This window comes from Centropristis striata, chromosome 7, assembly GCF_030273125.1.
Source record: "Centropristis striata isolate RG_2023a ecotype Rhode Island chromosome 7, C.striata_1.0, whole genome shotgun sequence".
Lineage (NCBI taxonomy): Eukaryota > Metazoa > Chordata > Actinopteri > Perciformes > Serranidae > Centropristis > Centropristis striata.
In genome coordinates, this window is record NC_081523.1 from 39091902 (window position 1) to 39100900 (window position 8999).

Below are 8999 nucleotides of genomic sequence, written 5' to 3' on the forward strand. Positions count from 1 at the left end.
GTTGACAAAGACGAAAACGAAAGACATTTTCATTATAATTTTAGTTAGTTTTGTAACCACACAATACAATTTCTGTTAGTTTTTTTTTTTTAAAACTCGTTTTTATTTTTGTTTCAGTTAACGAAAATGTTTTTTCAATTCTAGTTTTCGTTGTTTCGTTAGTTTTCGTTAACTATAATAACCTTGGTATTGGAATAATATTAGTTTTGCAAATAACAAAAAAACAAAAATAATGAGATATATAAAATAATATTTTTCTTTTTTTTTTTCCATTTCATTTTATTAATTCTTCTTTTCGAACCGAAAAAAAATAAACAACATAAACTACAACAACGTAGGCTAGATGCATATACATATTCATACACATACTCACATAGACACCATTAAACAGATGTACATAAACATATAAACATTTACACACATACAGTATATAAAGCCCTATACATATACATGCATCTGCCCCGTTTAAGTTATAAGATAGAAATAAGAACCAGTTAACTTAATATTCAATATGCATTTCCTTATATCATTTTGGTTAAAAAAAAAAAGGGAGTAGGCTGAAGTATAAAATACTTATCTAGGCCTCTCCCCTGATACTCAACACTTCAAAAATAAGAAATTGTATCTCTATATATAGCCACTTAATGTCGAATAAATATGTATTATTATTATTATTATTTATTTACTTATTTTCTTATTAGTCAACCATAGTATATCAAACAACTTAGATCTGAAAATTTCTATTACTCCCGCAAAGAAAACAAACAAACAAAAAAACAACAACAAACAAATCAAAACACTGAAGGCAGGTACAAGAACGTCCTCATCCAGCTTGAGGTAGAAACAATAACAGTTCAAAACAAATTAATGAGAAATAACACCTATAATATGAGTTAGAGTGCAGAAATGGGTCTTGAGCTGCCTCTTAGAACTATGAAGAGATGTTGCTTCTCTTATTTGTATGGACAGTCTGTTCCAGGCCATTGGTGCATAAAAACAAAACGCTGCTTCACCATACTTTGTGTAGTTCACTTTCGCTACATTAAGCCGGCCGGCACCAGAGGACCTGAGAGATCGGGTCAGAACATATTCAGACAAGCAGTCAGACAGGTAAGAGGTTGCTAAACCATGTAGTGCTTTAAATAAAAGCTGTTCCCAGGTCGAGTCAATAAATGTTTCATGATGCCGGGAAGTATTCTGTTTCCACTCAAAACTGAAACTTTGAGGTTTGAATTTAAATGTTTAAAGATGAATATGTGTACCTTGAATGTAAAACAGGTGCCAGCGTCCATTAAAAAACAGTTCACAAGTTCACAAAGAAAGGGTTTTTATAAATCCTGTCTGGTCTTTGAAGAGCAGCACAGAAAGCTCACCTGGTCTGCTCAAATAGTTTTGAAGGGGGACTGAGTAAAGATCCCAGAATACAGAGCTGTGGATGTGGGACATAGAGAATACCTGTGTACAAGGTCCAGATTTTTGTTTTTCAAATCACAGCTGATACAATCCTCTAAACCAGTAGTTCTCAACCTTTTTGAGTTGCGACCCCCAATTTAACATGCATGTTGTCCGTGACCCCCGCTTACTGAACAGAATCTCACACGCACAGTTCAGATCACCCAAAAAAGAAACAAAATGACCAAAAAAGACACAAATTGACCACAAAATGATCAAAAAAGACACAAAATGACCAAAAAAAGACACAAAATGACAAAAAAGACACAAAATGACCCAAAAAAGAAACAAAATGACCAAAAAAGGAAACAAAATGACCAAAAAAGACACAAATTGACCACAAAATGACCAAAAAAAGACACAAAATGACCAAAAAAGACACAAATTGACCACAAAATTACCAAAAAAAAAGACACAAAATGATAAAAAAAATGACCAAAAAGACTAAAACACATTAACACATGAACACTTTAACACAGTGGAGACAGAGCTGACTTCCAAATTGATTTGGCGACCCCCAGAAATCATCTAGTGACCCCAATTGGGGTCCCGACCCCAAGGTTGAGAAAAGCTGCATTAAAAAACAAAGTTCACAAACAAAGGGTTTTTTAAAAATCCTGTCTGCTCTTTGAAGAGCAGCACAGAAAGCTCACCTGGTCTGCTCAAGTGCTCAAATAGTTTTGAAGGGGGACTGAGTAAAGATCCCAGAATACAGAGCTGTGGATGTGGGATTTTTGTTTTTCAAATCACAGCTGATACAATCCTCTGAACCCCTGAGCCACCGTACAGAGAGACGGAAGACATCTGTTTTCCATTATGGTGAAAGAGCAAAGAGTTCTTTTTTTATCATCATTATTCTTTTTTAAGGAAGAAAGGATGAAGAAGGGAAAGGAGAAGAGGAAGGAAGGGGAGGGGGAGGTGAAGAAGAAAAAAAAAGAAAAATCAAGCAGCCTCTTTCTTTTCTCTCTTTTGTGACTGCTTATTTCTTTTATTAATCAATAACAAATTGTACATTTCTAATTTTTAAATTAACTTGAGTTGTAACAGGGTAGGTGTAATAAGCTATACTTCAGCCTTTTCCGTCCAAATGTCTATTATCAATTTTCTTCCTCTGTTTACTTATTGTTTACTTTACTCAATGTTTTTTTCTGGCTTGTTACTTCTGTTTTAATGACATGTATTGACCGAAATAAACGAAACAAAAACGGAAAAAAAAGGACAAGCAGCTCTACTCTGAGCTCCCTCTAGATGTCTGAGCACACACCCTATTATATGAAGGACAATCATTTTGGTGGCAATCTAATTCTTTCAGTCACTATCCACAGCTCATGTTCATAGGTGAGGGTCAGCACACTGATGGACTGACGGTCTATCCATCTCACTAATAGTTGGCCCAGATGGGCCGTACCAAGATGCCCAGACCCCCATATTCCAGTAGAACCCCCTATAGCAGTGATTCCCAACAGGGGGGCCCCGACCCCCCAAGGGGGGCGCCAAAGATCCATGGGCGGTCGCGAAGCCCTCTTGATTTTAAGGGATGTAATAAATCTAATGTGTTTAAATATAGATGAGTCAGCATTTAATTCATTAGTGGGACAAAAACAACTAAATAAGGGCTACATTAAGCGTTTATTCGTTTATTTAAATAGAAAAACCCTGATAGGAAAGTTTAAAAATAAAGGCTATATCGCGAGAAAAAGGACAATTGGAACATCCCTCCTGCAGTATACACAGGTAACCTCACCTAGCGGTAACCTCAACTAGCGGTAACCTCACCTAACGGCAACCTCACCTGGCGGTAACCTCACCTGGCGGTAACCTCACCTAGAGGTAACCTCACCTAGCGGTAACCTCACCTAGTGGTAACCTCACCTAGCGGTAACCTCACCTAGAGGTAACCTCACCTAGCGGTAACCTCACCTAACGGCAACCTCACCTGGCGGTAACCTCACCTAGAGGTAACCTCACCTAGCGGTAACCTCACCTAGCAGTAACCTCACCTAGAGGTAACCTCACCTAGCGGTAACCTCACCTAGCGGTAACCTCACCTAGAGGTAACCTCACCTAGCGGCAACCTCACCTAGCGGTAACCTCACCTAGCGGTAACCTCGTCTAACAACAGAAACACATAGCTAATGGGAAAATGGCGAACGTCAGGGAGACGAAAATGCTGAATATCTCAAAAAGAAAAAGAGAGGGTACCATGAAAGTCACATTGAGCTCAGCTTCATAGAAGCAATGGACAATGGGGGGTCGCCAAAGTTTACAATGGTAAAAATGTGGGTCCCCCAAGAAAAAGGTTGGGAACCACTGCCCTATAGGACTCTATGGGGAACCTGTTCATAGGCTTTCTCCAAGTCCATGAGCCCAAATGTCCGGCTCTCTGAACACATCAACTGACACACGGATGCTTTGATCGATGAGCAGCCTAGAAAGTATTGGAGACCAGGAATGGAAGAAGCAGGCCACAGGGATACAGCAGGATCCTGCATGGCATCAGACCAGTTCCCTACAGACTCACAATGAACAGCCTGGCCTGCATCTTTCAGTCAGAGGGGCTATCTGTGAAATAGAGCATGAAGGTGTGTTGTGAGAGATGCAGGTAACAAAGATGTCGGCATGATCAATATTTCTCTGGCTGACTAGAATGTCTTGTGATGTTTTGGATGAGTACTGTTACTTTATTGAGTACTGCTTCTAAAGTGTTTGTCACACAATATTTAGCATTCAAGACGTCTTGTCATTTCATTGGTGTGTGTTTGTGTGTGTGAGAGAGAGAGAGAGACTGAAGTAGGTCAGGAGGAGACTGTGGTCTGCCAAGGTGACCTAATATCAAATAATTGATTTTGGCGGATGTTTTTTTGGAAGGATATCTGTGTCATGTGAGGCAGCTCACAGGCCTAAACCCAGCTGGACATAAAACCTTAGAGATGATTCAGTGAAATGAATACACTGAATACTTGAACACATTTATATAATAATAATAACAAACACATTTGGTAGCTAAATAAAAAATTGTTAAATATCATCTTCCCTGTGGTGAAATGTCCTGACTAATGTATTTTGTGGTGCTTTAAGCAAACCAGCAAAGTGCCCTCTACTAATCTTTATGGCTGATTTCTCCTACTCTCACCTAAACTATCTAGATAAATAACAGTACTACAGGCAAGGGGAAAAATATATATTCATGATTTGGAGGTTAACTGTCATACTGTTCCACTCAGCTCACTTAGAGTCGTGAACCATGGTGTGCAGATACAGCTCATACTCCTGCATGTGCAGAAGGCACACTGCTGATGAATGACAGTAATGAAATGTATGCTGCCATATTTCAGGAGCACTGCCATTACCAGTTTGATTTATTTCTTAAAGCATAAGCACCCATGTTGCATGAGTGAATTGTTGTTTCAGCTTTGTGATAGTTTACATATATCTATCTATAAATCCAGCAATCCTGTGTGTGTGTGTGTGTGTGTGTGTGTGTGTGTGTGTGTGTGTGTCTGCCAAGCTTTTACATTAATGTTAAATTAGCTAGCCATTAAACAGAATTGATAAACAGAATTGTGTGCATGTCTGCTATGCATGCAGTGCAGGCGGCAACCTCCGGGTCTGATCAGTGAGGCAAACCAGGAAGTGCCTTGAGCTGCATTCTACCGAAAATTCCAACGGGGGCGCTGACGGCGGCTGCAGAAACATTTCGGTCCATTAATTTCAATACAAAATGAGAAAACTTGAGAAACCTCAGACATTTTTTTAGGACAACACTATAGCAGAAGATGTTATTTCAACATGGTATTTTGATTGAAATCGTTGATTTATGGTTATGGTTGAAAATTTGTTGGTGAATCAACAACTGAAGAATTGAAAGTTGAAAAAATGTCATTGAATCAACATTGAATTATGGTGGGATTTAATGGTTGAATTGCAATCATTAGATCAATGTTTAATCAATGTTGTCAAACAGATTAGGCGGGATGCACGAGGAGTGGAGGTTACTGCTGGGTGAGACCATTAAGATGAGGGGTTTCATATATTTTTAATTATTATATTTTTAATTAAACACAATGCTTGGACAATTGATTGTGATGTTTTTTCTAACATGTATCTTAGGTTATGTGTGTAACCTCTAGAGAACAAATAAAAAACAAGTAAGAAACAAAAAACATTTCTCACCTACGATTTGTTTGGAACAGTCCATATCAGTTTCTAACTGCTAAAGTTAGACCTGCAGTTAGCCAGCGCCATTTTCAGTGACTGCTTTCCTCATAACCACTCCTGCTTGAGGTAAGTTTTAACCGAATTATGTTTTAAATTTAAAAAAATGCTGTTTGATTGGGCACTTTGTTGTTAAATGGAAACGTTATCACTCAATAAGGGAATGACCATGATTGCTTTATGTGAATAGAGCTAGTTAGCAGCTAACGCTAGCTACAATTTAAACAGTTGCTTGTAGTGACAACAAGTCAACGATATTGTTGCAAAAGTGCAAGCAGAGTGTGTCATTCGAGAGGACGGGGACATTCAGTAACGTTTCAAAGTTCACAGAAAACGTAAAATGTATGCATCCATAAACAACAGCAACCCTTCAAATTGTACCTAGCATTAGCTGCTAACTGACGTCACTGGCGAATCGCGGGAAAGTTCAGTACAGAAGGGGGGGGGGGCGGCTGAAAACCTAGGGGGGGCGATGACGTGATGTATGATATTAGAAAACGTATGCAGCCCAACTGTCTTATATAAGCCACATAGATACACAAATTCATAAGTTTCACCGTGATAAGAAACAAGTTACAATAACACTGCCACTAAGTAAATATACCTGCTTTACTAACACAACGTTCATTGTAATACGACCGAGAAACACTCCAGGTAACAGAGCAACATAAAATCAGACTCCACAGATCAGACGGCTCTGATCTAACATGTCCAACAACATATGATCAGTAACCATAAAATAACCAGCTCTTACCTTCAGAGGTCATTCTCAAATGCTAGCTGGATGAGATGGGCTTTCCGTCTGCAACATGCTTCGTCTGTCTGTGCTCAATAAATAGGTTCGCACATAGCAGTTAATGCCTCGAATGTTTGCGTTTGAACGCAGTCATTACCGCTGGCATGGTGCTGAACACTCTGAAGTCCTTTGCAAGAAGTTGACTCAAAGTCACTTTCTCTTCATCCTGGCCTGTGCACCTGTTTTTCAGAAACTGTCGTGAAACTCTGAACTGGCCTAAAGCGTTTAAAGCTGTCATGTATTTCCCATTATGCTCACTGAAACGCGCAGTTATTTCAATAAGAATAGAGTCGATGATGCCGAAAAACAACCACTTGCACTATTGTTGAATGTCCACTTCAAGCTGCCCAAGGCTTTCACTCACTACGTAGTCTTGTAGAGTCCTGGTGGTCTCTCCTCTCCCGGTGAAACCGGTTCGGAGGCGGCACGGTTTGCTCTCTTCGCTGCGCGGCTGAAGTTCCTTCGGCGTACTTGGCCTTGGCACTGTCGGCAGGTGCTCCTCTGCTTCTCCGGTGCTTCTGCTACTGCTGCCAGGCTGCAGGGATGCCGAGTCCGACAGTGTATTTTCTGGCTTTTTCAGCCATTTTTCCGTGCAAGGCCAAGCGCAAATCGTGGCAGCGGCACCTAGCGGGGAGATGCCACGGCACATGCCACTAGATGCCACGGCACATGCCGCTGTTTGGGGGAGATGCCACTAGATGCCACGGCACATGCCGCTGTTTGGGGGAGATGCCACTAGATGCCACGGCACATGCCGCTGTTTGGGGGAGATGCCACTAGATGCCACGGCACATGCCGCTGTTTGGGGGAGATGCCACTGTTTCGGGGAGATGCCACGGCACATGCCACTAGATGCCATGGCACATGCCGCTGTTTCGGGGAGATGCCACGGCACATGCCACTGTTTCGGGGAGATAACACGGCACATGCCACTAGATGCCGCGGCACATGCCGCTGTTTCGGGGAGATGCCATATTTGGTCATGTAACACTCTCAAAGTTAGACATGTTAAGATCTTGGTCCAATTTGGGCCTGTCTTTTGTCTTTAACAGAGACACCATCCTTGAGTCTGTTAAAGCAGACCAAATTCTGACAGATGGAGACATAAAGGTAACAGCATGAGCTGTACATTTGTTTAACCTATATGGCATTTATTAATTACACAAATTGTTAGGTTGTAATCATGTAATAAATATATTTAATATTACAGAATTTGGAGAGAGACCTACAGAGTGGACATGCTCTGTCCAACAGAATGTATCTGTGGCGGCACCGAGGATTTGATCCAGCCGTTCGAAAATACTACAGCGAACATTGCACTATTTTCAGTGACACAAAGGTATGCACGGGGTTCTCTTTTGTCTTATTTGCACACATTCCTGTCTTCAAATAATTGAAACAACATTATGTGAGTGACTAATATCTTGAAATCACAGTTTGCTAGAAGTTATATTCCCAAACAATTTTGTGAAAATTTTGTGAAAATTTTGAAAGTAATGTATGACAACCTTTTGGGAAGAAGTCTTCCCAAAAGAAGAGAAATCCTGGTGAATGGGAGGAATGACATGACTTTTAGGCAGAGGGTGGGGAAAGAGAGGAATTGATAAATAGTGACAATAATGCCTTGCTAGTATACAATTGCCCAGTTTCACATTGTATCTATGTCTGTATCATTAATCTCCTCGGTCAGCATGGTATTTAAAAATGTTTTTAAATGTTTTGTCTTCAATTGTTAACCCAGACAGAGGAAATTATCGAGCGACTGGAAAAAATCCTATCAGTGCCTGGACCTGAAGCAGAGAAGCAGCAATTCCTTTCACAGGTCATTTTGCCAGAGGTGAGCAAAACCATGTATTTATTATTATTAGTAGTAGTAGCAGTAGTAGTAGTAGTATTGTTGTCGTTGATTATCATGCTTGTTTTGTAGATTTTGATTAAGTGGTTGCAAAACAACAGCAATATGTGCCGATACCAAGCAGAATCTTTGCTTATGAAGAGCACACCTTTCCAGGACAAGACAAGGTAAAGGACATGGTTTGTGTTGTGGCTGTGCATTCACAAAATTACTTTATCTTTTCTATCTGTTTTGGCATAAATTAGTTTGGCAGGTGAAATTAACAAAATTGCAGATACTTATCTTTTATTGTTTTTCCAGAGCTGACGAGATCACTACAGGGAACCGAGAAAGCTCAGAAGAGGTAAGACATTTCTGAAGACAATCAATCACTCACTAACTGTTAAACTTGAATATATTTCATATGTCAAAGCAGTGTCGGTGTCTTTAATGTTGGTACATAGTTTGACTGACAGTCAATTAATTTCTGCACTCAGCAACAAAAACTAAGTATATGTGAAGTTGCTCTGATCCACTTGAAAACTGTGTTGCTGAAAGTATCAAATTGATTCTTACTATTAAATGCAATACACTGCAACAACAAAGCTGTTAAGTGGCAAGAGCCCACTTCACTTGCTCAAAGGCGACACCTGATGGTGAAGATTGTACATAACGCTCACAATCACCAGAACTGTTAGATTG

At 40.0% G+C, this 8999-nt stretch overlaps 1 long non-coding RNA gene across 1 annotated transcript; it reads left to right on the top strand.

The window, feature by feature from the left end:
* The first annotated feature begins 8211 nt into the window (after nucleotides 1-8211).
* On the top strand, nucleotides 8212-8662 carry LOC131975477 (uncharacterized). The gene is made up of 3 exons (XR_009394730.1): nucleotides 8212-8300; nucleotides 8391-8485; nucleotides 8619-8662. It is a non-coding gene; the product is annotated as an uncharacterized LOC131975477 (long non-coding RNA).
* The last annotated feature ends 337 nt before the right edge of the window (nucleotides 8663-8999 follow it).